This window comes from Erinaceus europaeus, chromosome 2 (genome assembly GCF_950295315.1).
Source record: "Erinaceus europaeus chromosome 2, mEriEur2.1, whole genome shotgun sequence".
Classification (NCBI taxonomy): Eukaryota; Metazoa; Chordata; class Mammalia; order Eulipotyphla; family Erinaceidae; genus Erinaceus; species Erinaceus europaeus.
This window is the reverse complement of record NC_080163.1, coordinates 145,944,353-145,950,539: the sequence shown is the minus strand read 5'-3', so window position 1 is coordinate 145,950,539 and position 6,187 is coordinate 145,944,353. Positions and strand designations below refer to the sequence as shown.

General features: G+C 41.3%; 1 pseudogene; it reads right to left on the bottom strand.

The window, feature by feature from the left end:
- Positions 1 to 2,669: 2,669 nt before the first annotated feature.
- On the bottom strand, positions 2,670 to 3,261 carry LOC103121979 (large ribosomal subunit protein uL13-like; annotated as a pseudogene).
- Between the last annotated feature and the right edge of the window lie 2,926 nt (positions 3,262 to 6,187).

The window sequence follows — 6,187 nt, the reverse complement described above, 5'->3', positions numbered from 1 at the left end:
ATTGGTATATAAAGAACATATATTCCCTCTAAATTTCAATTGGGAATTTTTGATATTTACAGTCTCCAGTTTATAAAGCAAGTGAAAAGCTAAGAAAGAATGCCAGGATAATATGATGATAACTGACCCGAACAGGGCAGATTCCTTGTCAGAACCGGATAATGCCCTGGCTTGAAGCACATCTCTTTGGCGTAAAACTTGGGTTTTGCTTGATTGATGTGATGTTAATGTTTGCATGTGATACTGATTAATTTAATGTGTGTGCCTAATGCTGACTGATGTAGTGTATAAAGGCTGTGTGTGAAGCCCAGCCAGTCTATCTTGGCGTTATTCTCGATCACACTCTGTCGTTTTACAAACATCTCATAAAAACTGCAGCAAAGGTGGGCGCGAGGAATAACATCATTGAAAGACTGGCCAGTTCCTCATGGGGCACGAGCGCTTCCACACTACGATCATCATCTCTGGCACTATGCTATTCCACTGCATAATACTGTGCCCCAGTATGGTTCCGTAGACCCCATGTCCACTTGGTCGATTCCAAATTATATTCCTCCATGAGGATAATTTCTGGAACCATCCGTTCCACCCCGGTTCCATGGCTGCCAGTTCTTAGCAACATCGCCCCGCCAAATATTCGTTGGGATGCGGCATCATCTAAGTTCATTTCCCATGTCTACACTCGACCGGACCTGCCAATTCTCGTGAATATCTTCGCCCACCCTGTTCAACGCTTGACGTCTCGTCATCCAATATGGTCTCCTACGCCTACACTGAACTTCTCTGTTCCAGTCTCTTGGAAACAGAGTTGGCAGTCAGCTGAGGTAAAGAACAAACACCTCATTACAGACCCCTGCAAGCGCCAACCCGGCTTTGACCTAGCACGTTACGATTGGGCCCTCCTCAATCGCTATCGAACAGGCCATGGCCGGTGCGCCGCTATGTTCCATCGCTGGGGAGCCAGAGACGACCCGAACTGCCCCTGCGGCTACAGACAGACTATGACCCACATAGTCAATGACTGCCACCTCTCCAGATTCAGAGGAGGTCTCGAAACTTTACATCAGGCTCAACCTGATGCTGCTGACTGGCTACGGAAGAAGGGCACACGCTAGAAGAAGGTTGTGTGTAATATCAATAATAAAGGAGGAAGCTAGCAAGGGCAAGTTAGCAAGCCAGAGCAGAGCTAGCATTACCATGGCTTCTCTCTCTCTCCCTTGTTCTGGTTCTCTGTGCTTTTCCTCCATAATAAAAGCCTCATCTTTTCCAGACTATTCCTACTCAGTCCTCTGGCCTGACCCCTAGCATCCCCGACACTCATTATTATTATTATTATTGTCACCAGAGTTGTTGATGGGGTTGTGTCTGCACAATGAATCCACCTCTCTAGGCTATTTTTCTGTTTTTCCTTTTTTTTTTTTTTATTAGATAGGACACAAGAAGTTGAGGCAGGAGAGACACCTACAGATCTGCTTCACCACTCGTAACACCCTCCCCCAACCCCTCTTCTCCCCTCATATGTTGGGGAGCAGGGGCTTTAACCCCGGATCCCTGTGCATAGCAATGTATGCACTCAACTGAGTATACTACCGCCTAGCCCACATGCTTTTGTTTTACATTGTCCAGTAACCACACAGATGAAAGAACAAGATTCAGATGTGCATGGAGTCAAACCAGGATTTTAGAAAATTACTTAGTTCCCATAGAAGTATACAAGAATAAGAAGGTGGAAATTATTTACATTCCAAATCTATAATATCTTGGATTCAAATGCCATTTTTTTGTATTGGCTTTGTTTCTATTCTTTGTTTTGTTTTACATAGAGAAATAGCATACAAAATTCAAGTCATTTTTCAATGATAGTAATACAGAACACTTTTACTGAAAAGTTAAAACACCATATATAATTTCAAAGAACTGTTTTTGAAACAACAACATACAACCCATACATTGACCTGGAAGACAGTCAACCTTCCATTCTTAACACACAAGTAAGGTGCCTGAAGATGTGCTGAAAGATCTTCACCAGTGGCCAGAATGCTTTCAATTGGGAAATTAATGCTGACAGCAGTTATTCTGGGAGCTGATTAATTAAACCTCCTTCCTGGCAGTTCCATTAATATCAACACAACATGGCAGAGATATTGACATAGTGACAAAACATTCCTTTCAACAATAAGGTTTTGTTGACAAAACAGTGAGATGTCTAGACCATTAGCAACAGCTCACAACTCCATCTTTTCCATCTCATTTATCTTACATAACACACACACACACACACACACACACACACACACACACACACACACACACTTCCTCAATTGCTCTCTCTCAATATGAGCAGGAATTGGGCAGGAAAATGACTTTATCATCAAATATGAATGTAGCATGATTTAGAAACCCACTAAACTAACGTTTTCTCTCCCTCTGCACAGATACATCTCACTCCCTCTTTCTCTTCACATACACACATTATTGGTAATTGGTAATATTGATGCTGACTTACAACACGTTTAATGCAGCCTACTGAGACTATGTACTTCACACAGATCCTCAAAATACCTATTTAGGTTAAGTTTAATTGTCTAGTTGTAAAGTGGTGCAAATCATAACTTAAAATTAGGGGACCTGACAGAAGTAACATAACTGATAAAGAAGCAGAGTTGATATTTAATTTTTTTTTTTTTTTTTTGAGCAAACAGTCAAGTTTATTGGGCTCAGACCAGGAGTCCGTGGGTCTTAAGGACCTCTGTGAACTTGCAGATCTTCTTCTCGGCGTTCTTCTCGGCCTGTTTCCGTAGCCTCATCAGCTGCTTCTTCCTGCGGTAATGCATCTTGGCCTTCTCCTTGCGCTTCTCCTATAGGGTGGCCGTCACCGCCTGGTACTTCCAGCCCACTTCGTGAGCCAGGCGCCCCAGGTAGGCAAACTTCCTCGTTGGCTTCAGACGCACGACCTTGAGGGCAGCCGGCACCACCATCCGCTTTTTCTTGTCGTACGGGGGCGGGATGCCGTCAAACACCTTCAGCCGGTCCAGGGCGGCCTGGCCCCGCTTGGTCTTGTGGGGCAGCATCCCCCGCAGGGTCCTCCAGAAGATGCGGCTGGGGGCGCGGAAGTGGTAGGGGCCGCGGGAGGGGTTGGTGTTCATCTGCTTGCGGAGAAAGGCCAGGTACTTCAGCTTGTTCCGGTAGAAGTTGCCAGAAATGTTGATGCCCTCGCAGCGCACCACCACCACCTTCCGGCCTGTGGGGGGAGAGACACACACACACACACACACACACACACACACACACACACACACACACACACACACACACACACACACACACACACACACACACACACACACACACACACACACACACACACACACACACACACACACACACACACACACACACACACACACACACACACACACACACACACACACACACACACACACACACACACACACACGGCAGGCGCGTCAGCAGGACAAAAGCCGGCGGCAGAGCGCGGGGCCGGGGCGCGTGATATTTAATTTTAATTAATTCTAACTCCAATTCTTTTCCCATTCCCACAAAGGAGTCCTCCCTTACTTCTTTATCCCATAGAGATAACAGTCGTTGGGGCCAGGTGGTGGCACACCTGGTTGAGTGCACATATCACAATGCGTGAGCATCCAGCTTCCGGCTCCTGGTCCCCACCTGCAGGGGGGAAAGCTTTGTGAGTGGTGAAAAAGTGCTGCAGGTGTCTCTCTTTCTCCCTGTCTATCTACCCTTTCCCTCTTGATTTCTGGCTATTCTTGTGTAATAAATAATGATTATTAGAAAATTAAATGAGAGTAATAGTCTCTCTTTTTTGATCTCTGCAATGACTGAGCATCTGTGATTCATTTAAGCAGTATAATACTGACATTTAATTTCATCACAGGTCAGGATTAGTTATTTATTTTCAATATACAACTGTTTCTTCTACAAAGACTGTTGGCTTGTTGAGTACTTTTATTCTTAATTTATCTGAACACTTATACCTCTCTCTAGTTATACCTAGAAGTTTAGTACAAATAAGTATGTGGAATGATTGGATGTGCTCAAATTAATAACATAAAAATAAGATTAAAATGGCACAAAAAAGTTTAATTTGTAAATACTTAGCTTAATGTAAGCATATAGAATATATCCTACTTTCTAAACCCTCATATCCAAGGTTGCTTTAAAGTCACCACCTTGGGAGTTGGGTGGGAGCGCAGCGGGTTAAGAGCACAGTGGTACAAAACACAAGGACCGGCTTAAGGATCCTGGTTCCAGCCCCCAGCTCCTCACCTGCAGGGGAGTTGCTTCACAGGTGGTGAAGCAGGTCTGCAGGTGTCTATCTTTCTCTCCCCCTCTGTCTTCCCTTCCTCTCTCCATATATCTCTGTCCTATCCAACAAAGATAACATCAGTAACAACAATAACTACAACAACAATAAAAAGGGCAACAAGATGGAATAAATAAATTTTAAAAACTTAAAAAATAAGTAAATAAAGTCACCACCTTGATAATCTATTTCATTCATTAACTCACACTTTCACTCCCTTCCTCTAGCTATCTCTCCTTTCCTGCCTTGCTTTCAAATACTTCTAAAAATCTCATAAGTATTATAATATTACAGTATGATCAATACAAAAACAATATGTTACAGTATGATCAATACAAAGATAGAGTTGACAGAAGATATATCAACTGGAACCTTCATAGCCACTATTGTTGGATACCTGAGTTGCTTTCAAATTTGAGCTGCTGCAAATTGTGCTACTATGAACATAGATGCACACTGATTTCTTCAGAGGACTATTTGTTTCCTTTAGATAAATCCTTAAGAGAGGAATTGCTAGGTTATAGGATAGGTCCATTTCTAGCATTCTGAAAATTCTCCTGATTGTTCTTCACAGGGGTTGGGCCACTTAGCATTCCCACCAGTAGTACAAAAGGTTCCTTTACCTCCACAGATTCTCCAACATTTGTTGTTACTGTCCTTTCTACTGTATAATACTCTCACAATAATAAAGTATTATTTCATCATTGTCTTTATTTGCATTTCTCTGATAATTTATTACTAAAAATTATTTCATATGTGTGTTGGCTCTTTGGATCTAGGGATCATGTTAAGTGAGATAAGGCAAAAAGAGAAGGATAAATACAAGATTATCTTACTTGTAGGTGCAATTTAAAAAACAAGCACAGAAAAGATAAACAGAATGTAAAATTTTGGTCTACAGTAACAAAGCAAAGGACTCTGAGGAACAGGGGGTTCCTTGGTGCATGACAGTGGAAAAGGACCTAAGTTGAGGGTGAAAGTATTTTATAGACACCTACTATGGGGGGGACAAGAAATTGTACTCATGTCAACAACTGCATTACAACATTCCCCCTCCCCAATAAAACTGATATATAAGAAAGAAAAAACATACAATGAGAACACGGGAGATTTCTGCTGTTTGGGGGAAATTAGTAAGGAGCATTCTGAGGAGGTAATTAATGAACTGAGCCTTAAAGTGGAGGAAATAATAAGTCAGAACTTAACAGGATATCATTAAGTATTTATGTTGCAAGAATACAGACTAATATGTTTGAAGCTTTTAAAAAGGTTTAAAAATTATTCAAGAGCTCCAGATTCAAGAAGATAGAATGGACAGAATGTCCTGCATATTTGTTCCAACTTGCTTTTATTTGGGGTTATATACTGAACTGGAAGTGCACTTATTATATGTGAAAATCTGTATTTAAATATGTCAAAGTTCATGCACAAGATTTTCATGTTTGTGCCCACTGTTCAAGGCATACAGATAACTTGAAAATAACTTATTTTAACATGAAATAAGGAGTATCATACATTTCCTGAGAAGAACTTCTATCTACACAGTTACTATACAGGTATTATTATTATTTTGATTTTACAGTTTGGATAATTTTAATTTACTTATTAACATTTTCTGTTTTTATTAGTGAATTAACAACAGCTTAAAGACTATAAGGTTATAGTTCCACACTACAGCCATCACCAAATTTCTGTGATATCTCCTCCAACCCCTAGCACCACCATGATTATGACCACAGTTTTAACAAAGTCTTAGAGACAGTTTGATAACTTTATTTTTTTTTTTTGAAAGTTCATGTTTGAGTTTCCGATATTCCACATATGAAAAGCCATTTGGTAGTTGGA